This window comes from Rhinolophus sinicus, linkage group LG04, assembly GCF_036562045.2.
Source record: "Rhinolophus sinicus isolate RSC01 linkage group LG04, ASM3656204v1, whole genome shotgun sequence".
NCBI lineage: Eukaryota > Metazoa > Chordata > Mammalia > Chiroptera > Rhinolophidae > Rhinolophus > Rhinolophus sinicus.
In genome coordinates this window covers 85,981,154-86,000,813 of record NC_133754.1, presented here as the reverse complement: position 1 = coordinate 86,000,813, position 19,660 = coordinate 85,981,154, and positions in this window count along the sequence as shown.

Here is a 19,660-nt window from a genome sequence, read left to right as displayed (position 1 = left end):
TGTAAGGTGACTCAGCACCACAAAGTTGGCTTTATTCCAGAATTTTTCAAACTCAAAAGGAAGACTTCAGGGCGGGGGCATAGTAGTCCAGAGAATGTGCTCTGTGGTGATGTGGGGCCCTGGCGGCTCTGGGCAGACTGATGGAGCTTTCCTGTCTGCTCCTGGGTGAGCCAAGTCTGCACTGCGGGAACTGTGGTAATGCTCACAGCCCAGTAGTCAGGGCACGGTGACAGGTCTGCCACCTACCAGCTTAGGAAAGTTATTTCAAGTCTGAGCTTTAGTGTTCTCATCTTCAAAAGTTAGATATTAGCTATTTCATAGAGTTGTCATAATTAAGTGAGGTAATAGAGAACACTGAACATGTCACAGTTGCTCAATAAAAAGTAACAATTATTATTTTTACAATAACGTAAAAATACTACTATGTCTATTTTGCTGTTCCCAGCAAGTTGCCAAATTATTGTCCCAGGCAACTAGTTTGTACCCAGACCTCCTGCAATATCTGTAGAGGTCACAGGCTGAGGTGGGCCAGCCTTACTAGTGATCAGGTTAGAAATGGCGAGTTTAGGCCACTGCTTTGAATAATGCTGAGTTTCCCTGAGATGCTAGTTGCCCTAAGCAGCCCACATGCTGAGGGGGTACATGCCAGACATTCCATCCTCTTCCAGCATGAAGTCACCTGAGCACCTAATCACCTCCCTCCCCCACAGTCACGTGCTGACTATTACTGCGGTATCATCTGGAATAGTCTCAGTGGGGCATGCATCTCGAGGTAGATCCACCGTCAGTCCCACCAGGCTGCACCTGGAGTTCCCATAAAGAATCCTGAGTCAAAGAAAACAATCTGTTCACTGGTCCAGGTCTAGAAAACCCCTCGGCTGTGTCCCTGACAGGAAAGCGACTGTGAGTCACCACTTCCCAGAAGTCAAGGAAGATGGAGAGAGAAACAAAGGAGGAGGGAATGCAGAGGAAGAAGGGGGAAGCTGAGCAAAGGAAGAGATCAAATCGTCAGTGTTGAATATTTAATGAAGGGTAAGATTACAAAGTTCGACAACGTATATCCCATGTCATGTTGGCCCATTTGCACAGCATATTTGAACATTTTGCTTTCTGGTTGTGCTATAACTTGTGAGGAAAAGAATTTCCCCTGGAAACCAGCTTCCTTTGCCTCCCTTTGTCCTGAGCCTTTGGACCCTTGTCCAATGAACACTGCCTCCGGGGCAGAGTAACTCTCAGTCCCCCCACCCCCTGAGCTTGGCCTTCCACATATGGAGACCTAAAACAGAATAATGGATGGCTTCACTGCCTCTTCTTACTTTAACATGCTTGGAAATACCCCCCAAAATATGCCTGTAAGCAAATATCATATCCCCTGAGGTTTACAAGACTAAAAATGCCCTGCTGCCTGAGTACACAGAGGTTTTGCTGGCTGCATTTGAACCCTGCCCTACAATGTTCAGCCTCAGTTTGGGAACTGCTGCTGTTTGGAAGGCAGAATGGACATATCTGAGGATGGGAGGTAGGGTAACTCCGCTGGGCCAAGACTGGAGACAAGTAACAAGAGTTTGGGTTGGAAAAAGTTAGAGGGGTTACCAATAGATATATGAAAAAATGCTCAACATCACTACTCATCAGAGAAATGCAAATAAAAACCACAATGAGATATCACCTCACCACAGTTAGAATGGCTATCATCCACAAGACAAATAGTAACAAATGTTGGAGAGGCTGGGGAGGGAATGGAACCCTCATACACTGTTGGTGGGAATGCAGACTGGTGCAGCCATTATGGAAGGCAGTGTGGAGGTTCCTCAAAACATTACGAATAGAATTACCGTATGACCCAGCAATCCCTCTCCTGGGTACCTACCCCCAAAAACCTGAAAACATTTATCCATAAAGACACGTGTGCTCCAATGTTCATTGCAGCCTTATTTACGGTGGCCAAGACATGGAAACAACCAAAGTGTCCTTTGATAGATGAATGGATAAAGAAGTTGTGGTATATATACACAATGGAATACTATTCTGCCATAAGAAAAGATGAAATAGTACCATTTGCGACAACTTGGATGGATCTTGAGATTATTATGCTAAGCAAAATAAATCAGAAAGAAAAGGTTGAGAACCATATGATTTCACTGATATGTGGGTTATAAAACTGAAAACAACAAAAGAACAAGGCAAACAAATGAAGAAACAAAAACTCATAGACATACACAATAGTTTAGTGGTTACCAGTGGGTAAGGAGGTTGGAGGGTGGTAGATGAGAGTAAACAGGATCAAATATATGGTGATGGAAGGAGAACTGATGGAAGGTGGTGAGCACACAATGTGATATATAGATGATGTATTACAGAATTGTACACCTGAAATCTATGTAACTTACTAACAATTGTCACCCCAATAAACTTTAATTTAAAAAAAAAGTTGGAGGGGAGAGCAAAAGTGGCATCAAGCAGTTAAAGGAGGTTTGGAGGCCATGTCAACATCTTTGGGTTTGATTCGACTGAATACTCTTTGTCAGCTTTGGGCGCCCTCATGCAACTTAGAAACAGTGTCCTCTCTAGGCAAAGGCCAGGCAAGCAGTTCCCATTGGCTCCTGTGGTGGGTGCCCTGGTACAGTGCACAACCTGTGCAACTACAAACACTGACAGTGCACAACCTGTGCAACTACAAACACTGACTGGTTAAGATCTTAGAGCAGAAGACAGTGTGGCAAATAATGTTATGAGAAAATTCCACTTAGAGACCTTAAGTAGGAGCTCTGTAAGATCTTAGAAAAGTTAATGCTTCATTTACCTACTACTATGTCCACACCATCCCAAGACTTAGTGGCTTAAAACAATAATCATTGTGTTTGCTCACAATTCTACAATTTAGCTGGGTTTTTGATGGGCATGTCAGTGGTACTCCTGTGCCTGAATTCAACTGGTGGGTACGCTGGGGCTAGGCTCAGCTGGGAACAGGACAGCAGGGCCTCCCCCTCCCCACATAGTGCCCCGAGCAGGGCAGCCAGAATTCTTACACAGCTGCTCAGGGCTTCCAACTGTGCAAAGGCAGAAACAAGCCTTGAGGCTTAAACTGGGAATAACCACCATGTTCTTCTGCTGCATTGTATTGATTAAGTCAAATCATAGGACAGAATGAAGGGGGGGGGACTACACAAAGCATGACTCAGTGGGGCCACCACTGCCACCGTCTGTCAGGAAGCTATGGTGGCGAGCCAGGTAGAGTGGTGAGAACCTCAGTGAAGGGCAGCCAGTGAGCAGATTTTTCTTTTTAAGGATAATCTCGAAATTATTTACATTTCACTTGGGATGTATTCTGTACCCTACCACTTTATCCTTCTAAATACATTCAGCTAAGATTAATGGCAAAATAGATTACATTACCCAAAATCAACTGTCATAAATCACTATAGGAATAGGTCTCATTTTTTCCCAAAATATGAAAGGAATGTGGATAATTAGCAGTTAATTATATAATGATTGGAAAGAAATTTAAGGACATAATTTTATTCTGAATTATTTTCATGAGTTACTGCAGCATGTATTAAGACTCAAAAAAAATAGTCTTTGCATGTTTCTTTATCAAACATCTACATGACCATGAATAGAAAAGTTGGGTGTGATTTTCCAAAGCCCCAAGGGAAGGCTAAGCCTGAAGGTGCTTTGGGGATAGGAATGAGATCAGCTATCTGTCCATTTTTGTTTTTTGTTTTTTTTTCATCTTCTCCTGCAGCTCCGTTTCCTTTCCCATACTCTCCTCGCCGCTACCATTTTTTTCTCATTTCTTTTTCTTTCCAATGGGAGGGTATTATATTCATTAGAGTATCAGCTTGGCTTCCATAATGGAGATAATGTGTCATTTCTTTCTCTCTTGTATATCAGTGTGGAGGAAGGCATGTGGGTAGATGCCTCTGCTCCATGTGACAATCCAGGGGCCCAGGCCCACCTCATCTTGTCGCTTTATGTTCTGTTTTCAGATCTGTCAGTTATTGCTATGTGACCTTGGGAAAGTCTTTGGTTACTCTTTAGTAAAATAATAATCATAATAAACCTTGCCCTACCCTGCCCTTCCCAGGGAGGGTTTTGAGGATTCTCATGCCTCCCAAGTTGCAGCAGTTGATAGCTGAGCTCAAGGTTGAGGGCAGGATGAGGAGTTAGTCCCCTGCACTTACGAGAACCTAGAGCTGTCCTGAAGGAAGGGACAAGGGATTCAACGAGGCAGACCCAGAACCCAGAGACCTAGAACTGTGCAATGGAAAGAATGAAATTATACCAAATTGCATGCCTCACTGGAGACCAAGTACACTTAACTTAAAATAACATTTATCACTTGTTGGAAAAGACTTTGAGAAAAATAACACCTAGTGTTGCAAGGGTGGGAAAAGTTGACAGGAAAAAGATACCCTAATACCCTATTAATAAGAGTACACATTGGAATAACTTCTATGGCTTAGTTCAGAAACACATATCAAAATCCTTAAAATTGGCATTCATTTTGATCCAACCACTCTACTTTTAGTAATTTATCCTAAAAAGATAAATCATGGATGTGCACAAATATTTGGCCATAAATTTCTTACAGCTGAAATTTAGCTAAATAAAGTATGCGCATATAATAGAACACAGCATAGGAATTAAAAATGATGCCCTAGAACAACATTAACAATATGAAAAGATGTTCACAACGTAACAAGTGAAAAAGCTCCAGTGTAAAAGTAGGTGCAATATACTCCTTTTTGCCTAGATCTGTATAGTAAACACACTATGTATTGTTTCTGTTATAGGTACAAATGGAGTCATATAGAGAAAGAATATTTAAATACATAGGAAATATTGATAGTATATACTATAGTATATAGTATATAGTATATAGAGAAAAAGGTTAGAAAATAGAATGTGAAATAGGAAAGGCAGTATAATACAAATATTGTATATATTTATTTAGATATTTATATAAAGAATATAAATCAGAATAGATGACCAAAAAGATCAAAAAATAAAAGCATTTATAAACTTTAAAACAATTTTTTAAACCTGTCGTCATCTTGTTATAAAATGCTAGTTCTGTAGTTTTGTTCTTTAATTAAGTAAATGGGTCTTATGGATACAGCAAGGTAAAGGCTTATCAATTACCCCAGGTAATCTGTGGTGCTTCCTGCTTCCTGACTAGTCTTAAAATTGGACGTATATCCTTGGTACTTTCTTTCAATTCTACCCTTGTTTCTGATTATCATTTTTAACTTCTGTGCATGCTCATAATTTTTAAAACAATTTTTTAAAGAATGCGTTCTTATCTGGTCCTCAGCAACCTTGTATCAATCAGTTCACCATCGTCTAAAGTCAAACCAGGGAGAGGCAGCTGGGCTGCAAAATACAATGGGGAGGAAGGAGGGCTTGTTCTGAGGTCTAATTCACTGCTGTGACTCTTCATTAAGCATCTCTCTTTGATTTTCTAGGAGAGTCGGTTCAATCAAAGCCACATGTGGTGAATGAGCAATCGGTGTGTTAGACAATCCAGAAACCACAATCCCTCCCTCTTCCCAGCTACCCTCGCACTACTTGCTCACTTGTGTGTTTTATGTCAGTCAGCATGGGCTAGTTTCGCTGTGGTAATCAATAATCCCATACTCTCACAGGCTCGTTACACATATTTCACTCACCATCACATTGCAAGTTCATTGCAGTTGGCTGGGGGCTCTGCTCAGGGACTCAGGCTGACAGAAACTCCATCTAAATAAGCTTACCATGGCAGAGAGAAGAGACTACGGTGAAAGGTTCTTATTCCTAAACCTTCCCTGTGAAATTACACTCTATTTCTGTGCACACTTCATTGATCAAAGTAAGTCACACATCCTCTCCCAACTTCCAAGCAGGTGGGGCAGTACGATTCTAGCATGTGCCTGGAGGAGACCTAGACTACTTGTAAGCAGCCCTAATAACTTCTGTGCATGCTCATACTTTGTTTATACCTCTGGTTTCCCCTTATGGGTTCATGCAGGGCAGGAATGTATTTTTCTCCATAGTTAAATCTGCCTCCATCACCTAACCCAGTGCCTGGCACACAGAAAGGACTGAATATTTATTGAATGAATTAATTAATAACTTGTCTCACATAATGAGGAAGTAAATCTAGGAACTTAGGAGCTTTAGTGTTGTGTTGTGTTGTGTTGTCAGTTGTCAACTTTCCCTACTACTGCCAACCTCTTAGTGGGCCTTCCTTTTCCAAAATCCCCTTCCTTGTACATTTCAGGCTTAGATTTCCAATTGGAGGAACTGGCCTGAGCTTTGGAAGGTGGAACTGAGGAGAGACGGTTATCCTTAGGACATCACGGGGATCAAACCAGAAACAAGGTTCATAGTGGTTTCTAGGGGTCTTGGCAAGTACGAGATTGGGTGGAAGACTTCCCAGAGATTCTTGAAAATTGTAGCAGTTTCCCACCAAACTTTAGAGAAACATGCACTTACCATGTTTCCCCAAAAATAAGACCTAGCCAGACAATCAGCTCTAAAGCGTCTTTTGGAGCAAAAATTAATATATAACCTGGTCTTATTTTAATATAATATAGGACCAGGTCTCATATAATATAAAATAACATAAGACCGGGTCTTATATTAATTTTTGCTCCAAAAGATGCTTTAAAGCTGATTGTTTGGCTAGGTCTTATTTTCGGGGAAACACTGTAGGTGTTTCAGGCTGCCCTTCCAGCTGTTTCTATGACCTTCTAACTGCTTTCACTCCCCCAGCTCTTCTCACTCTGTGTGTGCCTTAAATCCTATTAGTATAACATGCAGAGTGGTTTTAATACTAGGTCTTCCTAAATTTTTCCCAAAACTAAAACAGGATTTTTTTTGGTCATACTCCAAAGAAACCTGTTACTTTCACTCTGTAGGAAAACCCTCTACTGTTATGTAAGATTTGCTATTCTTTTCCTCCTCAAGTCTTAGCAGGAAAGGGGGCCTGAAAAAATTATTTCTGATTCTGAAGAGGACCCGCTAGCAACCTGTCTCTCCTCTCCATTCAGTGACAGCCTCTCTCCTGGGCAGAGGTGCCACGCTTATTTGTGACAAGTAAATTAGGAACAGGTGTAGCTAGAGGCAGTAAAACTTCAAGGTGTGCAAGAAGATTAGCAAACGTATCAGGGACCTGTCCATTCTGACCAATAATTACAGACTAAATTCTGACTAAATTCTCAGCTCTGCACTTGCCCCTTCCAATAAAGCATGTTATTAATATTTCCCTCTTCTTGGATTCCGAGTAAAATTGCTACTGTGTATTGAATATTGATGCCTGGTTGAATTGACATTTCTGGGGTGTAGGTTGCACTGTTCGAGAATGCGTATTTCATCTCTAAATCCTTTAACTCCCCTCGAGTGGAAAATGGCTGGCTATTTCTAGCTCAGAGAGCTGACGGAGAGACGCCTCACACTCTGTAACAGTGCTGGGGGGATTAAGCGATTACTGAAAGTGAATATTGAAACATTTCAAGATTCAGCAGGATTCTCACTGTTGGTGCAGAATTAGTCATCTCACCTCAGTTGCTAGCACTGAGCCCCCCACCCGTCGGTGAATCAACATCATGGACCCCCCCCATCCCCCAGGCTTATCTTTTTAATCCGTCAACAAACATTTACTGGAGGCTACTCTGTGCTCATCACTGTCTTATGTTCTATGGGGGTTCTTCTCTGACTGCTCCTTCTCTTCCTCTGTCATTCATTAAATAAATACAACTGCAACATGATGAGCTAATATTTACCGAGCTCTTACTGTGGTACCGCAATTTCTTTCATTTGGCTGAGCATCCAAGACTTCTAACTTCCACCAGAGAGCAGCACCTTCACACGCTCAGCCCAGTTCTAGCCAGCTTGAAGAGCAAAGCAAGAACAACCCTTGCCATTGAAATAAAGGTGAGCACATGTTGGAGGGAAAGGAAACCTGTCCAAATTAGCAAGTGTATACCAATTGTATGTGTGGGCCTGCGAGTGTATGACTGGATGGAGCTGCAAGTGTATATTCACATCTTATAATTTGCAGCCAAGGCACAGTAACTATTGGACACCTACCATATGTACCAGAAACTGTGCTTCTTGCTTTAATTGTTTTCTTTTAGTAAGGAATTAGTTGTAACTAGGACTTTACATGAAGAGAAATGCCAAGGAAATGCACTTGTCTTAACACTTCAATAAAATAAGCATTTCCCTCTAACCTTGTTGAATGCCATTTAATGGTCTTACAGAGGATCTTTAATAATAACATAAAAAGAATAAATAGAGTCATTGCATTCAGGCAAAACTATTTTAATGCTCTGGTGATGAGAGAAGGATGCAGGAGAGAATATTAAAATTATGTCTTTGAAGTTAAGATATTCTCAAATTGAGCTACTAATTTAAAAACACATCAGTTTCTGATCCAGTTTTTAAATTGTCCCCTTACACCCAGGGTTCTGTGATGTTTTATTTGCAAACAGTCATGCATTTGCAAATGAAAGGTGCTGTGCAAAAAGGGAGCCCTTCACAGGGTTCAAAATAGAGACTTGTGTGACTATTGTCATCATCCTCCTGGCCAAAGAAGTTGGCCTCCAAGCGAACAGACGGCCAAGGGGGACAGGAGGAGATTGCTAAGGGGGTTCCAGACTAAGACCGGGGTGGGTGATTGTTAGTGTTTTGTTTGTTTGTGTGTTTTTTTTAATGGACCAAGACCAGATTTGATAGCTGTGACAAATGACAAATTTAGTGCGGATCAAGTGCTAGGTGTCTGAGGAATTTAAAAGATGAGAGGAAGAGCAAAAGAAAGGGGCTGCAGGGAAATTGTACACAAGCCTTGAAGGAATGGCAGCAATAGTTACAGGGTTCCACCCATGTGCCAGGCATCAGTCTAGGCAATTTATTGACTCATTCAGCCCTGACAATAGCGATGAGTTAGCTATGAGCTCCTAAAATGGCATTTAGGAGACAGAGAGGACCTGTGTTACCGGAGGCCTGGCCAGGGTCACTTGGGACCTAGGTGCTAGAGGGGATGCGTCCACTAGCAAATGTCACCTGCCCCCCCCACCAACCAGCTCTCACTGCTGGGCTTCCCGTGTGTGCTGTTCTCTTCTGTTAGCTCATGTAATTCTCACAGCCACCCTGGGGTGGGTTATTTTCATTTTGCTGATGGGACACACAGATAACACTCCACCCACTCCCAAGTAAGAAATAATATGAACCCAGATCAATCTAGCTCCAAAACCCTAGCTGTATGTATCCTCCAGAGACCCTACCTTTGTATTCCTGGATCCAGAATCATAGGCTCAAGAAACAGTTATTGAACTAATCAGATTCAGAGTCATTTAGCTCTGGGAGTGAAGGATTGGTCAGTTGCCTTCCGAGGAGCTGTCAAAAGAAGGGAAACAGTAAAATGCTGCTCCTGAAAGCGCATTTGCTGCAGAAGCGCCCGACTGTAGAGCGGGTCCCAGGGCCTCAGCCTCGGAGGTCGGACAGGCTCCCTAAATGATCCTTAGCATCCTAGAGTTGGCCCCCTCTAAGGAAGAGGACCACCTAGTGGGAAACGGGCACACCGAGACAGAGACAAACCTCTTCGCCAGCCCTGGGGGAGGCACAGTGACACCAGGAGGAGTGTGAGGCCAGCAGGTTGACCACCCAAGGCCAGAACCCCAGGGGCCATAAGTGAAGGGATGTTGAGAATGCATTCATGGAGTCAGTCATTCACCCAGAAAACATGCAACAAGCACCCAAGATGCTCGTACTGGGAAGACAGTGGTGAGTGAGACTGTGTCCCGGCTGTCGGAAAACTTAATGTCAGTTCCTTGCTGCCCCTACTCCTCCTTTGAGAGTTTCTTGGTGGCAAGAAACCCCTCAGGGACATGGTAGTATCGCTGGAAAGGAGGGGAGGGAGACGGGGGTAATAGCAGCAAGAGTTAGGCACCTGGACTCATAAAAGAGGAGAGTGTATGTGTGCGTGTCTATATGTGTGTATGTGTGTCTCTGTGTGTGTGTCTGTGCGTGTAGTACAGCCACATACATGTGTGGCTCTTGGTTATCCTGAAAACGAAAGACAGAGCATGTGGAAAATTAAATAAACTCATTAGGCAAATTATTTATGTTGATAAATAACATATGCGTTTATGCAGATTAATTAACCAAAATTATGACCTGTGCTGAACTTCTAAATAATGCTCCATAACTAATAATTGAGGCTGTAGGCACTCAGCAATGGAATGAAACCCTGAACAGGCCTCTGGGATGTAGCAGCTGTGCAGCCCCCTCCCCCCCAGATACTCAGCAGACCACTCACAGGCTACAATCTGATCTGTGGATTCCAGGGTCCTGCCATGCTGGACAGGGCTGTGACCAGGGCCACCAAGAGGACGGACAATGTCTATGCCTCATCTCACGATGGGGAGGGGAAGAGGGACAGGACTGACCTGAGGACTGTGTGTCTCCTCTGCCCCCTGGGTGTCCCCCAGTTCCATCCCTGACATCTCTGTCCTTTTCTGTCTCCCACTTCTTGGTGCCTGGACAGAGGGACAAATGACAACCAAGCACAAAAGGAGGGGTGAGCTCCTTTCTTCCTTCCCATCTTCCCTCCCTCCTTCCCTCCCTCTTTCCCTTCCTCCCTTCCTTCCATTTTTCTTCTTTCTTCCTTTCTTTCATATCAGTATTTTAAAACAACATATATTTTTATCTGATTGCAAAAATAATAATCATTATAGAAATTCTAGAAATTTCAGAAAAGCACAACAAATAAACTAAAAATCCCATGTAAAGCCCACGATGGGTGCATATACTATTAGTCTCCATTTCCATGCTTTGGCACATACAACGTGTGATCAGAAAAATATGGTGAATGCTTACATTAAAAAAATTTATTACAGCAAAAGATACATTGCCATTAACCCCCTCAAAATACTCCCCCTCACTTCAAACACACTTATCCCATTGTTCTTGCCACTTTCTGAAGCAGTTCTGGAAGTCCTCTTTCATGATTGTCTTAGTTGTGCTGTCGTGGCTGCCTCTATGTCCTGAATTGATTCAAAATGTTTACCTTTCATGGTCATTTTGACTTTGGGGAAGAGCCAGAGGTCGCACGATGCCAGGTCCGGTGAATAAGGTGGATGAGGACACACCATAATGTTTTTATTTGACAGAAATTGCCATACCAGAAGCGATGTGTGATATGGCACATTGTCACGATGGAGGATGAAGTAAAGACACTCATGAAAGAGGACTTCCAGAACTACTTCAGAAAGTGGTAAGAACGATGGGATAAGTGTGTTCAACGTGAGGGGTAGTATTTTATGGTGTATTAATGGCAATGTGTCTTTTACTATAATAATTTTTTAAATGTAAATATTTACTGTATTTTTCATCGTACCTTGTATATGCCTTCTATAGCAACAGGCTCAGTGTGCACAGTTTGGGAGCCTGCTTTTGTCACTGAACAATACCCTATGGACTGTACCTTTTCTCAGATCATTAAATATTTTTCTTCAACTTCACTTTTAAGTGTTAAGTGTTAAGTGTTACCTATTCTATGGTATAGAAGTATCCGAATTTATGTAATCAACAGTGTCCCTGACCCCCTCGCACGCCCAGGTCCGTCTCTTTTCCCCTATTTTCTGTCGTCCGTTCTTGTAGAATATAAGCTGAGCACAGGCCTTGGAGAGGAGGAGGGGACAGGGGACACTTAGACTCAAGCTGCACAAAGGGTCTCAAAATAACGACAGTTTATAGAATTCCCAAATACTGTGATACACCCAATGCTATGGACTGAATTGTGTCCCTCCAAAATTCATATATTGAAGCCCTAACACCCAATGTGATGATATTTAGTGTTGAGGCCTTTGGGAGATGATTAGGTCATGGGGGTGGAGACTTCAGAAATGGGGGTCAGTGTCCTTATAAGAAAAGACACTGGAGATCTTGGAGATCTCTCTCCCTCCCTCCCTCTGTCCCTCCCTTCCTCCCTCCCTCTCTCCCTATCATGTGAGGGCTTAGCAAAATGGCAGCCATGTACAAGCCTAAAAGAGCCTCATCAGGAACCAAATTGGCCAGCACGCAGATCTTGGACTTCCAGCCTCCAGAACTGTGAGAAATAAATGTCTGTTGTTTAAGCCACTCAGTCAATGTTGTTTTGTTATACTGTGTTTCCCTGAAAATAAGACCTAGCCGGATCATCAGCTCTAATGCATCTTTTGGAGCAAAAATTAATATAAGACCCGGTCTTATTTTACTATAATATAAGACCCAGTATAATATAATATAATATAATATAATATAATATAATATAATATAATATAATATAATATAATACCGGGTCTTATATTAATTTTTGCTTCAAAAGACGCATTAGAGCTGATGGTCTGGCTTGGTCTTATTTTCAGGGAAACAGGGTAGCAGCCTGAACTGACGAAGATACCCAGCTGTAGAGCTAGCTACACCTACAAAATTAAAAGATGCTTACTACACAACTCTACATTTGTGGCCCATTATCATACCACAACACTTGAAGTGTGTTATGATTTCATACTTTTATAAATCTTATGATTGTCTTGTAAACAGTGCAATTATCTTGCATTGCACATTTGAGTGTGTGTTAAAAGCATTCGTTTGTTAAATGTGAACTTGTAAAATGCACTAATTTGTACATCTGTTTTGGAATTCATCAGTCGTTTATACAGTAAGTGTTTCAAAAAATACAAGTGGCGTGTTCTTCCTTTACACCTCAGAGCCTCTAATAACTGGGTGTCTGCAGAATTAAGACCTTTGAGAACCCTGCTGTGATCTGCAATGACAAAGGTGTGGGAAGGGTTTCTCACCCCCTTCTACATCCCTGAGCTGTGTTCCATCTGGAACAAAACAAACCTATTGTGTCCCCTCAAATGTAAACTAAATCACCCCTTGCGAAGGGCTCTGGATTTCTCAGTGTCTGTGTGGCCTGTATTCATTACCTGACCAAGGTTCCCAACCTGCTTTGATCCTCTGCCCAGCATGAAAGCCCACAGCTTTTCCCTGGCTTATACCAATCTTAAGGGCCCTATTGGAAGCAGTGAAACAGCTGCATCTGCCACAGCTGGGAGTTCTAAAGCTTTTAGCAACAGGCCCAGGGCCCAGGGAGGGGCTCCAGGCCAGGCAGGAAGTTGCAGGTGCTGACCACCTGTCTCCATCCCAGGTGTTGTGCCCAGACACGTATGCTGCACCAGTTTCTGCTCCAGTCTATGTGGCATTCACAAACTGCTCTTGGACCTTCGACAGGGTGTGATGTGGACCAGTCTTACCAGTCTTATCTAATGAGACCTTCTCTCACACTAAATGCAAGAGACTGGCCTCTCAGACTCTGGCTGTGGGACAAATCCTGCCTGGTGTCTGTGGCCAGGGTCCCTCCCTGTGCACAGTGCCGGAGGGACAGTTACTCTACATAGATAGCCTCCTGATCGCTGCTTACTTATCTATAATCTTGGGTGGGTCCCATCAGGGTCCTCAGCCTTGGGTGCACGAGAGAATTACTTGGAAAACTGTTTCCTAACTGTGCCTCCCCCTCCTTGCCAACCAATTAAATCAGAGCCTCTGGGGTGAGACCTGAGTGTGAAGCTATCACACAAACTTCTCAGTTGATTCTAACATGCAGACATGTTGGAAGCCCTGTGTTGGGGGACCTCCAACGTCCTCCCATCACTGACTTTTGGGATTCCCTGTATGATCTTGGGCTCTGGAAGATGGTGCCCCACCCCCACCCCCCACACCTCACACCTCTTATCCCCTAGTAAAGGGATCCATAAAGCAGGGGCATTTACAGTAAATGTAAATAAGCAAATGGAAATGAAGCAGCACTTGATAGTGCTTTGTATTTGCAGATCACAGTGGACCCAAGTGATTTCCTTAACAACCTCGTAAACGGCCCCACTGTTATTACCTCCAGTGGAGAGGGAGGAATCACACCAAGATTCACGCCTCTCCCTCAAGAAAAAGGGGGCCTTTTCCGCCATCTAGCCTCCCAGCCTTTAGGTTCAGACGCCCATCCCTTCTTACAAACGCAGAGAACCTCCCCGATGCCAGCCCTTGCACCAGGTTCCATCCACACAGAGATCACAGTCTCTGCCCCAGTGGGGAGATCACAACAAACATGGTGACATGTGACCTTATGACAAGTTGTGATAAGCACTGGGAAGGAAAACACAAGGTGCCATGCAGAGAACTATGGTGACAACCAGAGGACAAGTCTTCCTGAGAGACAGTGAAAAGTCTCCACAGGGGAGCTATACTACCCAAAAGGAAGGCAGCCTGAGAAAAGCCAGGATGCTCTCATGTGGCCAGCAGGCTGCATGGACTCTCCAGAGCGCCCTGGGGGGTGAGGTGACCAGCTAGGGATCAGGTCTCCTGTATGAGAAGGAAAGGATTTTCCTCCAGTGCTTGGTGGGATTCTGCCTTATTGACAGGAATCCACTCCCAACGGGGCAGGACCTGGCTTAGGAAACAGAAGAATAAAACCCCTGCACCTTCAGAGGGTACAAATGCCCCACAGGCTTCAGGCATCGGCTCTACCAGTTCCCCTCGGGAGCCTGTGCTGCCCAATGCTTAGGCTCTGGGATTTCCGGAATCTTCCAATGGCCCAGCCTCCCCACAGGCTGACTGACTCCTCCTGACTCCTGATCAGGCTTCCCTCTAACTCTGGAGAGGGGCACAGGGAGCATCTTCATGCTCCACAGAGGAAGATCCTTTCCCTTCCCTTGACAAAGCATGTCCTGGACTGCCCACTCTGTCATGCAAGCTCAAGGAGAATGGCTGGTACCCTTGACATTTGGAACCGAGGCTTATGCAGCGACCTCCCTTGGGCTCTACGGGAGGAGCTGGGCAGGAATTTTAAACGTCCTACTAATTTCACTCAACAACTGCGGTGGCAGCTCCCTATTTCCCCCACTAGGTGGGGTCCTTGATCTCCAGAGTTCACAGCTCCCATCGTTTAATTTGGATTTGAAGGCTGCTCTGAAATGTCTTCAAAGCAGAGAGAACTCTTCTTTTATAGGAACTGGCCATGGGCCGAAATAGGAGAAAGCTTTGAGTTCTGGTTCCACCTGTATCTTCCCTAATCAATAAATATGATAAAGGTGACGATGTTTGCCAAAGAAACCTAACAAATCTGAAATATGGATACAAATGGAGTCAGCTAGAAAATGATTCTGGCTCTGCCCCTTGAGACAGGCCCGAGATGTTAACTTCAGACAATCAGGCTGAAAACACCCTTTGGCCTGGTTATCATTTTGCTTGATCAATGGCAGCCTGGTTCTGGTTGATCAACCCCAGGCCCCAGACACACAAATCAAGAAGACTGACGTAAGAACGAGGGTGGTGATGCCTTTTTTTTACCTTTCGGGGCAGAGTTGAGATAGTGCGAGGCATAACAAAAATGAAAAGACACCAACTCTGTCTTCAGAGTCTACATTTTAGCCCCAGAAACAGAACTCTCCAGAAAACAATAAAGATATACCTTTTTACATCACGTTAGAACTTGGCATGGATGAGTTTAAACAGAATCCTTCACAAACAAACTCAAACTTTCGATGTGTGAAGTTTTCATAGATACAAAACCAGTTTTAAAGTGACCTCCTTTTTGAAATGCCTTCACAGGACTCCCCAAAACGGTCACCAACAGGAGTTGAAGATGATTGTGAGACAAAAACAGATGATAACGTGTTACTGTTCACATGTTTACTTACTAGGAACCTGCTTGCAGGGACCCCCATGTTTCCCCAGGATTGGGGATATTTTTGACGGGCGGTCTCTGAGAACGTGGTCATTTTGCAAACAAACAGCTTTGGGTACTGGGTCACCGCACTTCACAATTTTGACTCAAATGTACAGCCACGAGGCATCACCTATTGGGAAAGTTGAGGGAAACAGATACTGGGCTTTGTCTTCAATACATGCTGGGAACAAGCGCAAGGTAGTCCCCGAGGAAGTAAAATTAGAACTTCAATAATTTGGGGAGGTGGCCTTTAAGAAATGTGCTTCCCTAAGAGTTCTGAGATTGGCTGCACAATAATGTGAATGTACTGAACATTACCGAACTGCACCCTTAAAAGTGCGTAAGATGATTTCTAAATCTTCAGATCACTGAGTTTCAATTTATTTCTCCTGCCATCAGCAAAAACAGGTCCGGGAGGCCAGCACCGCCAAGCCCTGGTGTTCAGGACCTCAGTCCCCAGAAACCCTTGGTTGAAAGCCCTTTTGTGTTTGCGCTCCCATCTCCAGCCTGCGCAGGAGCAGAGCATGACAGCATGAGGAAGCAATAAAATGGCATTTTTTTAAATGCAGAATGAATAAAGCAAGCTTAGTAGAATCCCAGTGTGTCATGAACTAAACGTTCACTAAAATTCAGAGGTAGGCAATTAAATATTGATACCTGTCTTATGTCTCTCACAAAAATCTTGCCAAGGATTTGTAAGTGGCAAGGATGAGGAAAGAGGAAGGTGTTTAGCCATCACATGAGTTTAAAACAATCACATGTCCCTACCCTTACTGATAGGTATTACTAAGAATAATGGTTCAGGAAAAAATAATAATAACAGGCCTTTTCCACATTCATAATGTCCCAGGCCTTATACAACGGATTTCGTATTCATTGGTTCCATGAATACATTTTGCAGATGGGAAAACTGAAATTCAGAAAGGTTAAGTAAATTGCACAAGGTCCCACACTAAGTAGAGGTGCCAGGATTTGAACCCGTCTTTGTCCGGTTCGAGAACCTATGCTCACAGCCACCACACTATGCAGAGATGAGGGGCAGATGGTATCCCAAAGAGAACTGTGGCTTTGGCAATGGACAGAGATGGGTTCAAATCCTGCCTCTGCCTCTCAACGCTGGCTGAGTAAATGACTTCTCTAAAGTTTTCAAGCAATAGAACAGGAAGGGATGACAACTTCTGCCTCGCTGGTTTGTTACAGGTAAGTAATAATATTTGTAAAGTGCTTCTGTCACAGAAGGTACTCAGCTAATGGTGGCTGTTAAGAGTATTTACCGCCGTGCAAACTAGAGGTAAGTCGCCCATGAGGATGATAATGGCTGCACCCCGCAGTAAGGTCATTCCCAGCCAGAGAAGCACCTATTGGCCATGGTGAGCTTGCATCCTCTGTTACCTGGCACTTCGTAGCCTCCCAGCAGGATCTGCCAGGTCCTGAAGTTCCCACACACCACACTGCGCAGACCTGGCAGCAACTGAGCACACAGGCCAGCGATGGATCTGAACGACTTGAAGTCACCCATCAATTCAATGAAACAACTGTTATTGATGGGGGTTTTTTTCCTCCCTACTGGTTGTTTAACTGAATTGATGGGTGTTCTGGGGAATTGATTGCACCAGCCGGTTCTTTTAGTGCGATAGAGACAAAATGATACTGTGTTCCCCAGAAAAATGAATGAACCTGCTCAGTAAAGCAATGCTCAGGCAAATAATTTTTTTCCCTGTGACAGTGGCTTGACTCATCAACTCCTTCTGCATAGGGAATTGAGAAGTATTTAAGGGGGATTTCATCGCATATCAATATGCTGATAAGCTGGCTGCTTGCCTTTTCTTACTGTTCTTGGGGACTGTTTAGGTACCGAAATGACTCCAACAATGGATCACTCTCTCCACACACACAGACTTTTGCCAGTTCTGAGTCACTGAAACCATTATCTTTTATGTCTTCCCTGCTACCACCACCAACACATTCACCTAAAAGCTGACATTCAGCATTAAATGAAAATTCAGACTCTCAGGCAAGTCAATGGTATGCCAACTCTTGAGGGTGATGGTTCACACACCAATGATTTATATTTTCTTCCCTAGACGTTGACTTTTGTGGATTTCAGACAGCACCACACTTGTTTTCACTGACAGTGATGAAAAACACAGATGTCAGGATGAGGATGGGAAGGGTAAGAGGGTTGCTGTGGGGGGTGTAAAACGACAAGAAATGAAAGAGAGCTGAGTCCAGAGAATTCTGAAACCCTGAGTTGCTGAATTTTTAAGCTTCCTCCAGCCACAGCGAGAGACCAGCTTGCTGCCCCTTTCAGGAAATAGATTATAGTTGAATTTTTATTGACTCAAAAAAAAAGAAAAATCAATCTCTCTTCCTCTGAATTTTTGCTGCTGTCATTGTTATCCCATTGTGCTGAGATTTTGGGGTTATTAAATGAGTGGAGCAACTGAAATGATCACATACAATAAGAGAGAAAAAGATCCTCAGGACCTGGGGTCTCACTCATCATAAAGCCCCATAAGTCAGCTGACTTGGAACATGCAATGTATATTTCGCATTTTTATGCATTTTATATAGCATGGAATGTCTAATTCCTGGCAACTCACATGTAACATAGCGTGACATACAGACTGGGTTGACACAATGCCAATTTTTAAAAAATTTGATTTACTCCTCCATATTGACATACTTTATGGCGCACAAAATACAAGGCAGGAAACAGGCCTCCTTCGTTGTAAACTAATGAGGAATGGTGAATTGAGGCACCGGAAACCAGATAGTTTTTCAATGGTGTTAGAACATTCCTCAAAAAGGCAGGTGTAAAATGAGGGGGAACGCCCATACATTAATAATAATAATAATACACCTCATAGCAAACTAGAAATAGAAAGGAAATGTCTTAACCTGAGTTTTAAAAAGGTATCTGCTAAGATCCCACAAAGAGTGCTATTCCTAGTGGTAATCACAGAACGCATTCTCTCTGAGATAAGCAACAGGGCAAGGCGGCCTGAGGCCAGCTCTTCTAGTCAACGTTGTACCGGTGAGCCTGCCCGTACAGCAAGAAAAGTTAAATCTGTAACAAGGACTAGGAACAAAGATACAAACTGTCATTTTTCACAGTTGGTATGCTTGTCCACAAAAAAAAAAATTCAAGAAATAATTTATAACTAAGTAGAATTAATAAGTGCACTCCACATTCATTTAGCCAACAGGTATGTATCTAACACTACCGTGTTTGCCTGAAAATAAGACCTAGGCAATCAGCTCTAATGCGTCTTTTGGAGCAAAAATTAATATAAGACCTGGTCTTATTTTACTATAATATAAGACCTGGTCTAATATAATATAATATAGTATAATATAATATAATACCGGGTCTTATATTAATTTTTGCTCCAAAAGACTTATTAGAGCTGAGGGTATTATATTATACCAGGTATTATATTATATTATATTATATTATATTATATTATATTATATTATATTATATTAAAGACTGGGTCTTATATTATAATAAAATAAAACCGGGTATTATATATTATATATTATGTTATGTTATATTATGTTATGTTATGTTATGTTCTATTATATAAGACCGGGTCTTATATTATAGTGAAATAAGACCAGGTCTTATATTAATTTTTGCTCCAAAAGACGCATTAGAGCTGACTGTCTGGTTAGGTCTTATTTTCGGGGAAGCACAGGATGGACCACTTTTCCAGGCACCTGTAGTATATCAACGAACAGCACAGGCAGAGGCCCTGCCTTCTGGAGCTTACCAGCCACAGCCACTAAGCAATGCAATCGCAATGAGTTGGAACAGGAAGACTGGATGAGCAACGAAAGGTAGGAGCCTTGTAAACATAGGGTTCTGGTCCCTGGTAGTTTGCTGCATTACATTATTTATCAAGA